Here is a 19582-nt window from a genome sequence, read left to right as displayed (position 1 = left end):
AGTCACCATCCCCCATGGCTTTACCTGGCATGGTTTCCTAATGCCCCTTACATCCTAACCACTCACTCACTAAGCAGTCCCTCATCTGTATGCCTCGGGGTCTCTGTCATTACTATTTTGGCATTCATCCCACTACAGGGAGTGCTCAGGTTACGTTGGACTCGACGTACGTTGTTTCGTGGTTACATCGCCATCTCCCATTTATTTCTAAAAAAAAAAAAAAAGTTCCGTTATTTCAGCATATGTACATATGTACTTTAGGTTTTAATTATTTACTACAAGTAAAAGTCAGGAATTGTCTTTCTATTTTTTTTTTTTTACTGTTTCACTTCATTATTGCTCTGTATGTGCTCCATGTGAGTGAAGTAGGTGCTTATGTAGGTGGGTTCCGACTTACAGCATGCACCATAGGAACAGATCTCTGACGTACACCAAGGACCTACTGTATTAGTTGCCTTTTGCTTTTGTATTCATAATCTACCCAGCCATGAGTTCCTTAAAGATATCTGTATATTCACCACTGCCTACCACCATCCATTCCCGGCAGAGAGGAGAAACTTGATAAGTGTTTGTTAAAATTAATTTAAATTAAACACAACTAAGGTTAAATTATTGAAAATAAGTTCAGTATTAAAAGGTACTAGAGGCCTGGTGCACGATATTCATGCACAGGTAAGGTCCCTAGGCCTGGCTGGTGATCAGGGCTGATCGGGATCACTGGCTGCCAGCCAGGGCCTTCCTTTGTTACGTGCCGCCCCCCGATGATCAGTGCACGTCATACAAATGATTGAACTCCTGGTCTCCCGGTTGAACTCCTGAGAGGACACATTGCATATTAGCCTTTTATATATATATAGAAGGTGATTTGTGTTCATTAAATGTTCAACAATAAAAATAGCCCAGCTGGACAGAGGTGCCCTCACAGGGAAGCACCCACGCGGGGCTACGTGCCTGCCCGGAGCTACCTACCAACTTGGACGGGGAAACCTCGCCATCTCGAGAGGAAGATAGGATCGTGTCAGAGGCCTGAATATCCACAGCCGCAGCGACCACCAAGCATCTGTGACCCCAAGAACGCGGGTCCCAGGCAGCGCGAACACCTGGCCTCACAGGAGAGCCCCACCGCACGGCGAAAAGGTCAGATTTCGCGGGGAGAGGGTGGGAGAGCGCTCACGGTGAAGACAAAAGCCTGTGCACACAGAGCACATGGAAGCTGGAGGACAAGGGCAGTGATTACAAGTAGAAGCCCCAGCTGTTGGGCGGGTGTCACCCGTGAAAGTGTACGGGACTCCTAACAGGGGAGATATCTAAAGAGCAACACATTTGGATCTGGCTTGGAGGGATATCGGAGAATTACAGGAGATTGCAGTTGCTCGGACTTTCCCCCTCCCCCCCTCCGGAGATCCTGCTGCAGAGAGGACAAAAAAAAAAAAAAAAAAAAAAAAAAGCTGGAAAGGCTCTAGAGCACATGTGTCAAACACAAGGCCCACGGGCCAAATCCGTCCCGCCAGGCCTTGCAATGTGGCCCGCACCATGCTGTCATCACTGCACTCCGCTGTGTTTCCATCACAATGACAGTTTATGACTGTTCAGTAAACCATTCGGCCCGCGATTTAGGCTGGATTTTAGATTTTGGCCCCTTCTCTGATTGAGTTCGAAACCCCTACTCTAGAGTCTGGGAAGTCAACCTAGAAACACTGCCCCCAGAGGCTAATTCACAAATTGACTCTAGTGTAATAAAAACAAAGCAAAACCTGCATAAAAATCAGGACTGGATCATAACAATAGAGGAAGCAAATGACCTTCATTACTGCAAATTTTATTTAAACTTTTAAAAATTTTTTTGTTGTTTTTAAATTTTTAAATTTTTGTTTTTTATTTTTGTTTTCATTATTTGCAATGTTTACTCAAGAAACTAATTTTTTTCTTTTTCCTTACTTGATTTTATCTTTATAATTATTACATTGTATACGTAACCAACATTATTATTACTACTAATCTACCTTTTTCATCTTATTTTCTTTTATTTTTACTATTTTTATTTTATTACATATATATATTTTTTTTTTTTTCAAGATTACTGTTCTACAGTCATTATCTATCTTTCCTTCTCCAACGCTTTATTCTATCTCAACTCTACCTTTCTGCCTTCACTCTCTTTCCGACCTACTCCTTTGGTACCCCGTTTATCTTAACCCTTTCCTGCTCTAGATTTTCCCCATTCCTTCTGTCTACCCCCTCCTAAAATTTCACCCTACTTGTATATATCTAATTTCCAACTCCCTGCTCCAAGCCCATTCACACCTCCCTCGCAGTTATCCTAAAAACAAAACAAAACAAAACAAAAAACAAAAAACAGTCTTTCTCGCTAACTCTTTGAAGTTGTATGTTGAATGTTAACTATACTGAAGTTTTATGCTTTTTTTATAAGATTGATTTGCCTATTCTTTTTGTTTGATTGTATGTTTTTGTTAGCTGGGTTCTAGTCACCTTTATTGGTGGTTATTAATATCGGAAACACATTTCTATTCAGTGCCTTGTGTGTTGTACCTGGTTGTGTTGTATTTTGTCCTTTAAATCAAAGCAGGAGAGAGAACTACACAACCAGACATCCTAAAAAGAGAGATCATGGGGAGACCAAAAAACAGCCCGCATATGAAAGAAAAGCAGGCTTCACCAGAAAAGGAAGTAAACGAGATAGAGGCAAGCAACCTACCAGAGCAAGATATGAATAAGAACCAAGAGGAAATGAAGAAGAACCAAAAAGAAATGAAAAATGACATCACTACTGTAAAGAACTCAATAGAAAGCATCAAGAGTAGATTAGAAGAAGCAGAGGACCGCATCAGCGAGCTAGAAGACAAGATGGAAAAAAATACCCAAATTAGAACAGCTTCTGGAAAAAAAAATTAAAAAACAGGAGGAAAGTCTCAGGGAACTTTGGGACAATACAAAACAAAACAATATTAGAATAATAGGGGTACCAGAAGGAAAGGGAATTGAGAAAGACGTGGAAAACGTATTTCAAGAAATAATGACAGAAAACTTTACTGAGATAGAGAAGAAAAAACCCACACAAATCCAAGATGCTCGCAGAGTCCCAAGCAAAATGAACCCCAGAACACCGACCCCTAGGAACATTATAATTAAGCTGGCAAACACCAATGACAAAAAAAGAATTATAAAAGCAGCCAGAGAGAGACAGAAAGTTACATATAAAGGAACCCCACCAGACTAGCAACTGATTTCTCCACAGAAACTTATCAGGCCAGAAGGGAATGGGATGAAATATACAAAGTCATGCAAAGGAAGGGTCTGAATCCAAGAATACTGTACCCAGCAAGGCTATCAATCAAAAGTGAAGGTGAAATCAGGAGCTTCACAGACAAAAACAGACTAAGGGAATTTATGTCCACCAAACCAGCAATGCAAGAAATGCTAAAGGGTCTACTGTAAAATTAAAGAAATAGAAAGCAAAGAAGGAACACAGGAGTATAGAATAAAAATGGCGTCAAATAAGTATCTATCAATAATAACTTTAAATGTAAATGGACTAAATGCTCCAATCAAAAGACATAGGGTAACGGATTGGATAAGAAAGCAAGACCCATATATCTGTTGTCTACAAGAAACCCATCTCAGAAAAAAAGATGCACACAGAATGAGGGTAAAGGGATGGAAAAAGGTTTTCCAGGTGAATGGAAATGAAAAAAAAGCTGGGTTAGCAATACTTATATCTGACAAATTAGATCTCAGAGTGAAGGACATAACAAAAGATAATGAAGGCCACTTCATAATACTAAAGGGAGCGATCCAACAAGAAGAAATAACCCTGGTAAATTTATATGCACCCAATACAGGAGCACTCCAATATATAAAAAAAACTGCTGGAGGACATTAAGGTAGAGATTAATAGCAATACAATCATAGTAGGAGATTTTAATACCCCACTGTCACCCTTTGACAAAGCATCTAAACAAAAAATCAAAGAAATATCAATCCTAAATGACTCGCTAGACCAGATGGAATTAATCGACATCTTCAGAACATTCCACCCCAAAGCCACAGAATATACATTCTTCTCAAGCGCACATGGGACATTCTCAAAGCTAGACCACATTTTGGGACATAGGCAAAGTCTCTTCAAATTCAAGAAGATAGAAATCATATCAAGCATCTTGTCAGATCATAGTGGCATAAAACTGGAAATTAACTACAATGAAAAAAATCCAAAGAAATCAAACACATGGAGACTAAACAGCATGCTATTAAGCAAGGACTGGGTTACCAAAGAAATCAAGGAAGAAATTAAAACCATCCTGGAAACAAAAGACAATGAAAACACAAAATCTATGGGACACAGCAAAAGCAATTTTGAGAGGGAAGTTCATATCCCTACAAGCCTATTGCAAAAAACTAGAAAAAACGGTAACAAATTATCTAACTCTACAACTCAAAGAGTTAGAAAAAGAGCAACAAGAAAAGCCCAGTGTAAGCAGAAGGAAGGAAATAACAAAAATCAGAGCGGAGATAAACGACATAGAGACCAAAGAAACAATACATAAGATCAACAAAACCAAGAGCTGGTTCTTTGAAAGAATAAACAAGATAGATGAACCTCTAGCCAGACTAACCAACAAGCAAAGAGAGTGGACCCAAATAAACAAAATCAGAAATGAAAGAGGTGAAATAACAAGACCCAGCCAAAATACAAAGGATTGTTACAAAATACTACGAACAACTCTATTCCAACAAACTGAACAACCTGGAGGAAATGGACATATTCCTAGAAAAATACAACCTTCCAAAACTCAATCCGGAAGAATCTAAAAATCTCAATAGACCAGTGACTTGGGAAGAAATTGAAACAGTCATCAAAAAGCTTCCAGCAAACAAAAGCCCAGGGCCAGATGGCTTCACAGGAGAGTTTTACCAAACATTCAAGGAAGAACTAAAACCTATCCTCCTCAGACTATTCCAAAAAATCCAAGAGGAAGGAATACTTCCAAACTCCTTCTATGAAGCCAGAATCACCCTAATACCAAAACCAGATAAAGACAACTCAATGAAAGAGAATTACAGGCCAATATCCCTCATGAACATAGATGGCAAAATCCTCAACAAAATTCTAGCAAATCGGCTCCAGCAGAGCATCACGAAGATCATACACCATGACCAAGTAGGATTTATTCCAGGAATGCAAGGTTGGTACAATATCCGCAAAACAATAAACGTAATACATCACGTAAACAAATTGAAAGATAAAAATCATATAGTCATATCAATTGATGCAGAAAAAGCATTTGATAAAATCCAACACCCTTTCCTGATAAAAACTCTCAACAAGGTGGGAGTACAAGGATCATACCTCAACTATAATAAAAGCTATATATGATAAACCCACAGCCAACATCATACTCAGTGGGCAAAAACTAAAACCATTCTCTCTAAGAACAGGAACAAGACAGGGATGCCCACTATCGCTACTCCTCTTTGACACAGTACTGGAAGTACTAGCCATTGCAATTAGACAAGAGGAAATAAAAGGCATCCAAATTGGAAAAGAAGAAGTAAAGTTATCCTTATTTGCAGATGACATGATATTTTACATAAAAAAACCCAAAAGACTCAATTAAAAAACTAATTAACTTAATAAATGAATTTGGCAATGTAGCAGGATACAAAATTAACGCCAAAAAATCTATGGCATTTCTATACACTAGGGGTGTCGAACTCAATCAGAGAAGGGGCCAAAATCTAAAATCCAGCCTAAATCACGGGCCGAATGGTTTACTGAACAGTCATAAACTGTCATTGTGATGGAAACGCAGCGGAGTACAGTGATGACAGCACGGTGCGGGCCACATTGCAAGGCCTGGCGGGACGGATTTGGCCCGCGGGCCTTGTGTTTGACACATGTGCTATACACCAACAGCGAACTTATAGACACAAAGACTAAAAAAGCAATTCCATTTACCATCACACCAAAAAATTAAGATACCTAGGAATAAACTTAACTAAGAAAGTAAAGGACCTATATGCGGAAAACTAACTACACTGAAAAAAGAGATAGAGGAAGATGTAAACAGATGGAAGAACATACCATGTTCATGGATTGGAAGAATCAACATCATCAAAATGTCCATACTTCCTAAAGCAATCGATTGGTTCAATGCACTCCCCATTAAAATACCAACAGCATATTTCACTGACCTAGAAAGAACTCTCCAAAAGTTCATTTGAAACAATAAAAAACCCCGAATAGCCACAGCAATCCTGAGAAAGAAGAGTAAAGTAGGAGGGATCTCAATACCAGACTTCAAACTGTATTACAAAGCCACTGTTCTCAAAACAGCCTGGTAATGGCACAAGAACAGACATATAGATCAATGGAATCGAATCGAGAACCCAGATATCAACCCAAATCACTATGCTCAATTAATATTTGACAAAGGAGGCACAAATATACAATGGAGTCAAGACAGTCTCTTCAATAAATGGTGTTGGGAAAATTGGACAGATACATGCAAAAGAATGAAACTAGATCACTAACTTACACCATACACAAAAATAAACTCAAAATGGATACAGGACTTAAATATTAGACGGGAAACCATAAAAACACTAGAAGCATACATGGGCAGCAAAATCTCAGACATATGCCAAAAGAACTTCTTCACTGATACTGCCCCTAGGGCAATGGAAGCTAAAGAGAAAATAAACAAATGGGGCTACATCAAAATAAAAAGTTTTTTTATAGCAAAAGAAACCATCAACAAAACAACAAGAAAGCCCACGGTGTGGGAGAACATATTTGCAAATGTTACCACTTATAAAGGTTTAATCTCCAACATCTACAAACAGCTTATACAACTAAATAAAAGGAAGATGAATGATCCAATTAAAAAATGGGCAATGGACCTAAATAGAATATTTTCAAAAGAAGACAGAAGGAAGGCCAAAAGGCACATGAAAACATGCTCAAAGTCACTAATTATCTTAGAGATGCAAATCAAAACAACAATGCGGTACCATCTCACACCTGTAGAATGGCCAACATCAACAAATCAACAAACGACAAGTGTTGGCGAGGTTGCGGAGAAAAAGGAACCCTCGTGTACTGCTGGTGGGAATGCAGACTGGTGCAACCACTGTGGAGAACAGTGTGGAGTTTCCCAGTAATCCCACTCCTAGGAATATATCCCAAGAAACTAGAAACACCAATCAGAAAGGATATATGCACCCCTATGTTTATAGCAGCACAATCTACAATAGCTAGAATCTGGAAACAGGCTAGGTGGAACATCTACACAATGGAATACTATGCTACCATAAAAAAGGAATTCTCATCATTTGCAGCAACCTGAATAGAACTAGAGAACATCATGCTGAGTGAAATAAGCCAGTCAATGAAAGAGAAATATCACATGGCGTCACTCATTTATGGATATTAAATAACATTATAAACTGACAAACCAAAAGTCAGATAAAAAGTCAGTAAAGCAACAAGCAGACTGTAAAATTACAGCGGGGAGAGTAGGGAGATCTGGGGGAGATAAGAGATCAACCGAAGGACTTGTATACATGCATATAAGTACAACCAATGGACACAAAACTCTGGGGAGGGAGGGTATGTATGGGAGGGGGAGGCAATGGTAAAATATGTACACAGATAATAATTTAATAAAAGAAAAAAAATAATTTAAAAAAGAAAGATATAAAAAAAAAATAGCCCAGCTGGTGTGGCTCAGTTGTTGAACATCAACCTGTGAACCAGGTGGTCAGTGTGATTCCCAGTCAGGGCATATGCCCGAGTTGTGGGCTCAATCCCAAGCAGGGGGGGCAGCGCGCAGAAGGCAGCTGATCAATGATTCTCTCTGATCATTGACATTCCTTTTTTTCAAGAAAAACAATTTTAAATATGACAATGTTACATGCAATAAACAGTAATATTTCAAGATAAACAATTCTAAGTATAATATTACATGAACAAACATTAACATTTCAAGAAAAAGATTTTAAATATAATATTACCAAAACTGTACTAACATGATATAATAAAAAGTTGTAGGAAATATTAAAAGTAATTGATGTTTCTATCTCTCTCTTCCTCTCCCTTCCTCTCTGAAATCAATAAAAAAATTTTTTAAAAAAACAGTAAGAATAGGATTGGTTCATACCATAGGACAGCTATTCTATATGAATCCTACTCTAAAATAGCCAATTTCCTAATGCAATAGATTAAATGAGACATCACAGAGAATATAACTGTTCCTCCTTTGTATGTCTGATTTTTCTTACCAGCATTCATTTTCTTACTCTGTGCCAGATACTGTTTTAGGATGATTATATAGCAGTTATAATTCAGTCTAATCTAGTGGTGAAAATACACTCAAAAATTAACTGTACAATATATTAAGTAATAAGTATTAAAGATAAAAATAAAAGCCATGTGGAGGAAGGAGAGTGCACATTAGATAGTGTGAACAGGATAAAATTAAGGATCTGGCAGAGAAGGAGCGGGTGGTGCAGCTCTAAGGGACAAAGTAAGGCCCAGCCACGTGGACTTTAGAACCTTTATCTGCAAGATGCCCCACCAATGCCCTTTCCTCCAGAATCCCACCAGCTTTCACAGTCCCATCACCACTATCCCACCTTGACTTTTCTAGGATTAATCTCTTTATGTGTTAAAACTTAATTTACATCATTTATCATTAGGAAGACTGAATCCCAAGCCACCCTTTATCTCATATGCTAATCTCCACACACATGCTTTATTCTGTCTCCATCTCCCAATTATCCTCAATGCTAAAACACACACTGTCTACCACTAGCAAAATCTCCTATTATCCTTACTTCTTCTCTGACCTTCCTGAGAACATGTCTCCCTATGGTGCCGATACCCTAATACCACTGGTCTGGAAGAGATAATGTGTTTTCCTTTTTGTACTTTTCTGTTTTTAGACTATACTCCCTTTTCTCCACCATAAAAAAAAAAAAAACACACCCAATTCCAACCCTCCTTTTGGCCCTACAATCTTCCAATAATTCCCAAAAATGACTAACACAAAGGGAAAGTGGAGAGGGAAAGGGAAAGGGAAAGAGAACAAACTATATGTTCTCTGGACCTTTAAGAAAATAAGGGAGTTGTTCCTTTGGCCACATACATGCAAATCTACAAGAAAGATGACACTGTATACATCAAGGTAATGGGCACTGCACAAAAGGAATGCCCCAGCCCTGGACAGTGTGCACAGTTGTTAGAGAATTTGCCCACGCACCAGAGAGACACAATTTGATTCCTGATCTAGAACATGTACATAGGTTCCAGGTACAATACCCAGCCCCAGCTGGGGCATATATTAGCAGGCAAGCAATCGATGAGTCCCTCTCACATATCTCTCTCTCTCTATTTCTCCCTCCCTCCCTCCCTCCCTCCCTTCCTCCCTCCTCCCCTCTCTGCCTTCCACTCTCAAAATCAATGGAAAAAAATATCCTTGGATGAGGATCAACAGGGGGAGAGGGAGGGAAAGAATGCCCCATAAATGTTACCATGGGCATTGTTATAAATAAAGAAGTTCAGAATAATGATGGCAAAGATATAAACAGCATGAGGAAAAAATACAGTAAATATGAAGAATGGCACGGCATTAATAAAGAACATGGTGGAAGGAATACACAGCAGATTAGAAGCCAAGGATCGCATCAGTGAGTTAGAAGACAGGGTAGGAAAAAAAATTCAAAAAACCAAAAAGAACCTGTCAGAATGGCCAACAACAACAAAACAACAAACGACAAGTATTGGCGAGGTTGCGGAGAAAAAGGAACCCTCGTGCACTGCTGGTGGGAATGCAGACTGGTGCAACCACTGTGGAGAACAGTGTGGAGTTTCCTCAAAAAACTGAAAATGGAACTCCCATTTGACCCAGTAATCCCACTTCTAGGAATATATCCCAAGAAACTAGAAACACGAATCAGAAAGGATATATGCACCCCCTATGTTCATAGCAGCACAATCTACAATAGCCAGAATTTGGAAACAGCCTAGGTGCCCGTCAGCAGATGATTGGTTCCAAAAACTATGGTACATCTACACAATGGAATACTATGCTGCATAAAAAAGAAGGAATTCTTATCATTTGCAGCAACTTGGATGGAATTGGAAAACATTATGCTGAGTGAAATAAGCCAATCAATGAAAGAGAAACACCACATGACCTCACTCATTTGTGGATGATAAAGAACATTATAAACTGATGAACCAAGAGACAGATATAGAGAAAGTAAAGCAACAGGCAGACTGTCAAATTACAGTGGGGAGGGGAGGAAGATCGGGGGGAGATAATAGATCAACCAAAGGACTTCCATACATGCATATAAGTACAACCAATGGACATAAAACTCTGGGGAGGGAGGGTATGTATGGGAGGGAAGGTGGGGGGCAAAAAAAAAAAAATCAATAAAATATATTTTTTTAAAAAAATTTTTAATAATAAATAAATAAATAAATAAATATCTGATTGCTCTGTTTTGAAGGGATAGTAATGTTCGTCATTTTATTTGTTAACATTTTATATTACAAGATGTTGAAAGCACTAAATCTAAGTTTTACTTAATAATAATTTCTTTTTAATATATTTTTTTTATTGATTTTGTACAGAGAGGAAGGGAGAGAGATAGAGAGCCAGAAACATCGATGAGAGAGAGTCATCGACCAGCTGCCTCCTGCACACCCCCCACCGGGGACGCGCCCACAACCAAGGTACATGCCCTTGACCGAAATCGAACCCGGGACCTTTCAGTCCCCAAGCCGACACTCTATCCATTGAGCCAAACCGGTCTCGGCGAAGTTTTACTTAATAATAAATTAAATATTATTGTAATCCAAATAATGAAATTTCCTCATGATATGTTCTAATTTACTCTCATTCCCTAAAACTGAAAATAAGAGAGTTACATTTGCCTTTTGTTTTTCTAATAAATAGTTAATGATTTGTAAAAAAAAAAAAAAAAAAATTAAAAGACAGGAGACGAGCTTAAGGAAGCTGCAGAGACAACCTGAAATGTAACAATATTCACATAATACATATGCCAGAAGGGGAAGAAAATGAGCCAAGGGATAGAGAATGTGTTTGAAGAAATAATGGCAGAAAATTTTCCTACCCTGGTGAAGGAAAAAATTACACAAGTTCAGGAGGCACAGAGTCCCAAGCAAGAAGAATGCAAACAAGACCATGCCCAGACACATAATAATTGCAATGTCAAAAATTAAAGACAAAGACAGAACCTTAAAGGCAGCAAGAGAAAAGCAAATTGTTACCTACAAAGAATCTCTGTTAGCTGGTATCTCATCAGAAACTCTACATGCCAGAAGAGAAAGGCATAAAGTATTCAAGGTAATGAAAAGCAAGTATCTGAAATTAAGATTACTATATGAAGCAAGACTATCATTCAATATAGACAGTGAAATAAAGAAAGTCCCAAACAAAAAGGACTAAAGCACTTTGTTACCACTAAATAAGCACTGCAATAAATGCTAAAGACTGCTATAATAAGAAGAAATGGAGAAACAGGCATACAGAATTAAAAGGCAATAAAGAGTAACTATCAATAACTGAAATGTAAATGGATTAAATGCTCCTATCAGAAGACACAGAGTAGCAGAATGAATAGCAAAACATGACCCAATTACATGCTGAGTACAAGAAACCCACCTCAGAACAAAAGACTCAAACAGAATGAAAGTGAACAAATGGGAAAAAATCATCCATGCAAATGGAAAAGACAAAAAGACTGGAATAGCAATACTCATATCTAACACAATAGTATGAAGAACTGAAGGCCATCAGAAGAGACAACAAAGGTCATCACATAATATTAAAGGAATCCTATATAATAAAAGGCTAATATGTAAATTGCCCCCTTGAGAGTTTGACCAACCTGGAGTTCAACCACTTGTTATGATGTGCGCTGACCACAAGGGCGGCGCAGCAGCCAGGAAAGAACAGCGGATGGCAGCCAGCAGCCAGGGGAAGGAAGGCCCCAATCGGCCCTGATAGCTGGCCAGCTTTAGGGACCCTACCTGTGCATGAATTTCAATCAATCCAATAGGAGGATATAATCTTGGTACACATGTATGCACATAATACAGGACCACCTAAATATATTTAATAACTTCTAGAGGAATATGAGAATGATTGACATTGGTACAGTTATATTAGGGAACTTGAACACCCTGCTGACTTCCAAACAAAAAATTAACAAGGAAAGAGTGACTCTAAAGGACACACTTGATCAGATGGGTTTAATTGACATTTATAGTACATTTCACCCCAAAGCTGCTTAATATATAATACATTATTCTCAAGTGCACATGGATCATTCACAAAGATAGATCACGTTAGGATATAAAACAAGTCTCTCTACAAGTTCAAGAAGATTAAAATAACATCAAGCATCTTCTCAGATAATAAATTAATGAAATAAAAAATCAACTACAGTAAAAACAATCAAAAACACGAAAACACATGGAGGCTAAATAGCATATTATTAAACAATGAATGGGTTACCAATGAGATCAAGAAAGATATCAAAAACTTCCTGGAAACAAATGAAAATGAACACACAATAACCCAAAATCTCTGGAACACATCAAAAGGAAGTTCATAACACTAAACGCCTACCAAAATAAAAAATAAAAAAAAACTAAAAATAAACTATTTAACCCTATAACATAAAGAATTAGGAAGAGAACAACAAAATCCCAGATTAAGAAGGAAGGAAATAATAAGGTCAGAGCAGAAATGACATAGAGACTAAAAGAATACAAAAAAAAATCAAATAAACCAAGAGCTATTGCTTTGAAAACACAAACAAGATTGTTGAACCATTAGCCAGACTCAACAAGAAACAAGATAGAGGACCCAAGTAAATAAAATAAAAAACTAAAGCAGTGAAGTAACAACAGATACCACAGAAATACAAAGGATTGCAAGAAAACACTATAAACAACTATCTACCAACAAGCTGGACAATGTGGAAGAAATTTTAAAAAATCGCCCCCCCCCAAAAAAAAAATACAATTTATCAGAACTGAATCAGGAAGAATCAAAAAATCTGAATAGGCCAATAACAAATGATGAAATGGAAGCAGTAATCAAAAATTTTCAGCAAAGAAAGCCCTGGTTCGATGGCTTCACAGGGGAGTTTTACCAAACCTTCAAAGAACAATTTACACCTATCTTGCTCAAACTATACCAAAAATTCCAAAAGAAAGAAACACTTCCAAGCTCTGTTTATTAGGCCAACATTATCCTAATTTCAAAAACAGATAAAGATACTACAAAGAGAGAGAACTGTGGGCCAATATCCCTGATGGACATGGATGTTAAAATCCTCAACAAAATATTAGCAAATTGGATCCAGCAATGTATTAAAAAGATCAAGCACCAAGACCAAGTGGGATTTATTCCAGGTTTGCAAGGCAAGTACAATATTTGCAAATCAATAAACGTGATATATATCACATAAACAAATTGGAAGACAAAAATCATATGACCATATCAATTTATACAGAAAAAGTATTTGACAAAATCCAACACCCATTTTTTATAAAAATTCTCAGCAGAGTGTGAATAAAGGGATCATACCTTAACATAATAAAGGCCATATATGACAAACCTACAGTGAACATCATACTGAATGGGCAAGAACTAAAACCATTTCACCTAAGAACAGGGACAAGACAGAAATGTCTGTTTTCATCACTCTTATTCAATAGAGCTGGAAGTCCTAGCCGATCAAACAGGAAGAAATAAAAGGCATCCACATTAGAAAGGAGGAAGTAAAACTCTCATTATTTGCAGATGACATGATATTGTACACAGAAAACCCCAAAAGCCCCATAAAAAAACTACTTGATTTAATAAAGGAATGCAGCCATGTAGCAGGATACAAAATCAACATCCACAGAGAAGGATAAGTCTCACATAATCTCACTAATTTGATAAATATAATGAACAATGTAAACTGATGAGGAAATATAGATCCAGAGACAAGAAACATGGAACAGATCAGCAAATATCAGAGAAAAAGCTAAAGAAGTTCATCACCAAACCAGTATTACCTAAAGTGTTGGAGGGTATTTCTTAAGAAGAGGAAGAACAGGAAGAAAAAGAACCAAAATATCAACAATAAAATGGTAATAAATAGGTATCTATCAACAATTGAATATAAAAATCAAAACAAACAAACAAGGAATCTAATGAACAAAATAAACTGATGAATAAAACAGAACCAGAGGCGTAGAACAGATTGACAAATCTCAGAAGGGGACAGGGATGGGTGGGGGGTGGGAGAAAGAAATTAACCAAAGATTTTAAATGCATATATACATTACTTACGGACACAGAAAACAGAGTGGTGAAAATCTGGGGCATGGCGGGAACCTGATGGAGGGGGGCAATAGGAGAAATTAAGGGGGGATATCTGTAATACTCTCAAGAATAGAGTTGTTTTTAAAGTGTTTCAAGGCATAAAGGGCTAGTTTAATGCTGTAAACAGATGAAAGGCAAGAACTGAGAACTGATCTTAAAATTTAGCGAAGCAAGTGTCATAGCTAGAAAGCAGCTGAGGGGAGGAGGCAAAATCTTGAACTGGGAGGTACATGAAAGAGTAAGACACTGGAGACAGTGAGTTTAGTTCTTTCCAGGAGTTTAAAGAGAAGAAAATAAACAGCACAGCAGCTGCACAAGAAAGCCAGGAGAAGAGAGAGATTTTTTAAGACAGGTGAAATAGCCCTGGCCCTGGAGTGTGTAGCTCAGTTGGTTGGAGCAACATTCAGTACACCAATATGTGGCCAGTTTGATTCCTAGTCAGGACACATACCTAGGTTGCCAGTTGGATCCCCAGTAGGAGCATGTACTGGAGGCAGCTAGCTGATGTTTCTTTGTGCTTCTCTCCTTCTCTCTCTCTCTCTCTCTCTCTCTCTCTCTCTCTCTCTCTCTCTTTCTCTCTTTCTCTCTTTCTCTCAAAAATCAATAAAAAGATATCCCCTGGTAAGGATTTAAAAAAAAAAAAAAAATAGCCGAAACCAGTTTGGCTCAGTGGATAGAGCGTCAGCCTGCAGACTGAAGGGTCCCAGGTTGGATTCTAGCCAGAGGCATGTGCACATCCCTGGTGGGGGGTGTGCAAGAGGCAGCTGATCGCTGTTTCGGAAGGGAGGGAGGGAGGGAGGAAGGGAGGGAGGGAGGGAGGGAGGGAGGGAGGGAAGGAAAGGAAGGAAGGAGAGGGGAAGGGAGGGAGGAAAGAAAGAAAGAAAAGAAAAGAAAAGAAAAGAAAAGAAAAGAAAAGAAAAGAAAAGAAAAGAAAAGAAAAGAAAAGAAAAGAAAAGAAATAAAAGCATGTTTGTAGGCTGATGAGGATGAGGATGGAGAGGATGAGAGGGAAGATGAGAAATCTAGTACCAAAGTGGAATGACATTTCACACTATTTTTCAGACCTAATTCTAGACTTTATTAATGTAATACCACAAAAATGTATATAAACCAAAGACAAACATGTATTTACCCTCATACCTAATGTCTGAAAAACATAAACAGAAGATATAAAGAGGAAAATAAACAGAGACCCAAACATTAAAATATGCTCATCCTCATTCAACTGACTAGAAATTGAAACAGTTACAACATACTATTTTTCACATACTCTGTTGGCAAAGACTAAAACCTGATAACACCCAGTATAGAAGAGAAACTCTTTCATAAAGTATTATCTAGGAAGATAAACTGGTACAACCTTTTGAAGGGCAACTTGACAGTACCTATCCAAATGTAAATGCACAGAAACTTTGACTCAGTCCCAATAAAAAAAGAAAAAGAAACTTTAACTCAGCAATTTCACATCTAGGCATTTTGTGCTATATTAGCACAAGTTCACAAACCATATAATAAAGAGGGAATATGCTAATTGATTGCCCGGCCTTCAAAGATGGGGTCGCCCACAGCCAAAAAGAAGAGAATATGCTAATTGACTGCCACACTCTCAAAGGTGGCAGCTCCCACAACACAAGATGGCAGCACCCAGTCCCCTCAGCCCCATCAGGGTGGCAGGGACACAGCAAGGCTGAGCCCATGCCTGCCTTCAGAGTTCCCCAGTCCCTTCAGCCCCGCAGCTGCCCAGGGCCGGCCCAAGGCACAGGCAAGCCTAGGATGGCAACTGCCCAGCCGGCCAAGGCTTGTGCTGAAAGTAGTGGCAGCAGCAGAGGTGTGATGGGGCTTCATCTTCCCCTGATCGCCAGGTTGCCTCCCGCACCTGAGGGCTCACAGATTGTGAGGGGGCAGGCCAAGCTGAGGGACCCCCCCTTCCAGTGCATGAATTTTCATGCACCAGGCCTCTAGTTTGTAATAAACTAAAATTAACTTAAATGACCATTAACAGGGGCCCAGCTAATTATGGTATTCAAATTAAGTAGTCATTAAGAAGAATAAGTTTGCCAAAACCGGTTTGGCTCAGTGGATAGAGTGTCGGTCTGCGGACTGAAGGGTCCCAGGTTCGATTCCAGTCAAGGGCATGTGCATTGGTTGTGGACACATCCCCAGTAAGGGGGTGTGCAGGAGGCAGCTGGTCGATGTTTCTCTCTCATCAATGTTTCTAGCTCTCTTATCTATCTCCCTTCCTCTCTGTAAAAAGTCAATAAAATATATTTTAGAAAATTAAAAAGAATAAGTTTAAGTGCTGACATAAAAGTACTGAATATAACCAACAAAATATATGTTAATTGACAAAAGCGAAATGGAGTGCATAAGAGAGAGAAAAAAATACAATTACATAGTACTCTGTAGTCCAATATGGTAACCATGTGTCAAAGAGAGCTATTGAGTACTTGAAATGTGGCTAAGTAACTGAAGAACTAAAAAATAGATGTTGTCATTTTATTAGGTCAAAAATATGGACTTAATGGCCTGTTTGAGAGGTGTGACTTTTCTGTTTTCTGCTTTGATTGAGTGTGACTTAGTAAAGGGAAAAATTGGCCACACAATTTTTTAAAATCACTTTTTAGTTTTCAATGACAGTTGACACATTAGTGTGCAGTTCCCTTTGTCACTTCATTGCACTGTATGACATATATTGAAAATACCTGTGCTCCCAAATGTGATGAACAGGATTTGTGTCAGTCTTATCCAGAATTGCACAGTCATGTAGTAAATGAACATGCATGTAAATTAATAAGTTAAATGAGAGTGTAACAATGAACAACATGGACAATACAGCTTCTTGAGCAAAACTACCTTTGACAAATGTAAAATTTTTTTGTATGTGGTTTTCCTAGAATAGGCTGAAATTAACATTGAAATGTTAATATGCTATTGAACATATTAAAATTGTCCTGTTTGTGATGAGTGTGGGAAAAGCTTTTCAATTTCCTAGAATATTACAAACATTTAAATTCACATTTATCTGAAGGGGTTTATGTATGTCAAAACTGTGAATATTCAACAGGACAAACTGAAGATCTTATTTTTTTTAATATATTTTATTGATTTTTTTACAGAGAGGAAGAGAGAGGGATAAAGAGTTAGAAACATCGATGAGAGAGAATCATCTATCAGCTGCCTCCTGCACACCTCCTACTGGGGATGTGCCCACAACCAAGGTACATGCTCTTGACTGGAATCCAACCGGGAGCTTCCAGTCCGCCGGCCAACGCTCTATCCACTAAGCCAAACCGGTTTCGGCCAAACTGAAGATCTTAGAATTCATCCAGACTGCAAACATTCACCTGACTTACTTCATAAGTGTAATGACTACTTGATGAGGTTTGGAAATGTGGAAATTAAGTCCTTGAGACAATTATATCATTCTGTCTGACTAACATAACATTAAAGTGTCATAAACATGACTTTTTTGGAGATGTCAAAAAAGTAAAATTTTTTGGAGATGTCAAAAAAGTGCTCCGTTTTTCTGAAGCAGAGGGAAAGTGGACATACTCAATAAACTCAAAACCACGCTCAGACCGAGAAAAGGTACTAGTTGGTCGAGGAGGTGATTTATTAGTCCTTAAAAATGCCCCTCCTCGCTTCCAGCAGAGCTGCAAAGGCAAGGCCCTAAGGGAGTGCCGGAGACCGCCCTGCGGAGAGCGGAAAGCAGCGCCGGCGCCCGCCCTCGGCCAGCGGACCGAGTCTCTGTCCACCGCGGCGGAGGGCGGCCCCCTCCAAACCCCGTCCGCCTGGAGCAGACGTTGGCCACTCCGTGCAGCCTCCGGCCCGAAGCGCATCCTCCCGCGCGCCGCAGACCCTCAGGTGCAAGCCGTCGAAACCCCCAGTGGCCCCGCTCCCTGAGCCCGCGTACCACTACCTCTCGGAAGTCCCCGGGCCTCTCAGTCCGCTCAAACCGAAGCCTGAGTCGCCGCAGCCTTTACAAAAGAGCCGCCACAATCACCGCCTCCGGAGGGAGCCCCGCCCCTGAACCAAGGGCTCCTGGGAAATGTAGTGCCCACCGGGCCCTCCACGCCTGCGCTCGGGCACCACCAGGCTCACGCAAACTACTATTCCCAAGACGTCACAGCGGGGCTGCTACCTAGGGGACTAGGGCGGGCATAGGGAAAACCGTTTCCTGAGTAAACGGGCCGGCTTAGACCGGAAGACCCGCCCCCTTGAAAACCGAGCGCGGGTAGAAAGCAGAAGCCTCCAGGGCGGAGGCTTAGTTAAGCACCCAGGCAACGCTTGTATTTGGGAGTGTGGGAGGCGGGGCCTTTTGCTTAACGGCGGCCTGTTTGAGAGGTGTGACTTTTCTGTTTTCTGCTTTGATTGAGTGTGACTTAGTAAAGGGAAAAATTGGCCACACAATTTTTTAAAATCACTTTTTAGTTTTCAATGACAGTTGACACATTAGTTTCAGGTAGACACTCCAGTAATTAAACATAACTTATTAAGTGATCATCCTGAACTCATTGCAATCTGACACTATACATAGCTATTAGAATATTATTGACTATATTCCCTATGTTGTGCATTATTATCCCCATGGCTGTTCTGTAACAACCAATTTGTACTTCTCAATCCCTTTGTGGTAGGCAGTTAGACATGCCCACACAGAAGGTCACAAGGGTAGAAAGCCCTAGCAATGAACAAAACTGTGACCACCCCCAGGGTGACCTTTCCTCCCCCCATATATCACTGATGGTGTGGTTTGGACCCTCCCCTGACCATTCCTCCCCTGGCATGTTGCTAGTCATAGCTGTTACCATAGCTAATTACTGATGGGAAAGGAAGCAAAGGAAGAGTCAGACTTGTTAAACATATTCAGCTGGGAAACAGATGCCTGTTTGCTTCACCAGAAATCTACATCTTGACACCCCAAGTTTTGTTCTAAGGGGTTATCCCCCTACCCCCCACCCTTCCACCCTCCAGTAGAGGATTCAGGGTCAGGGGAGCAGGGAGAGATAAGATCATGCTCAATAAAGTCAAAATGGTGCAAGGGAAGGTACTTAACCATAGAGGTGTTAACATAAAAACATTCAAACCTGTAAAGAATTTTTGTGAGTTTATTTGAGCCAAACTGCCAACAATTGCTGAGAAGCAGA

At 39.4% G+C, this 19582-nt stretch overlaps 1 protein-coding gene across 1 annotated transcript in view; it reads right to left on the bottom strand.

Annotated features, from left to right (window-relative positions):
* CENPJ (centromere protein J) overlaps nt 1-18459 on the bottom strand; it is an 80529-nt gene extending 62070 nt beyond the window's left edge. Inside the window, 2 exon segments of the mRNA XM_045588510.1 lie at nt 25-207; nt 18355-18459. The gene's annotated coding sequence lies outside the window, so the exon portion shown is untranslated.
* Between the last annotated feature and the right edge of the window lie 1123 nt (nt 18460-19582).

Source organism: Pipistrellus kuhlii, unplaced genomic scaffold, assembly GCF_014108245.1.
Source record: "Pipistrellus kuhlii isolate mPipKuh1 unplaced genomic scaffold, mPipKuh1.p scaffold_m20_p_3, whole genome shotgun sequence".
In the NCBI taxonomy this organism is placed as follows: Eukaryota; Metazoa; Chordata; class Mammalia; order Chiroptera; family Vespertilionidae; genus Pipistrellus; species Pipistrellus kuhlii.
This window is presented reverse-complemented; position numbering and strand designations above follow the sequence as displayed.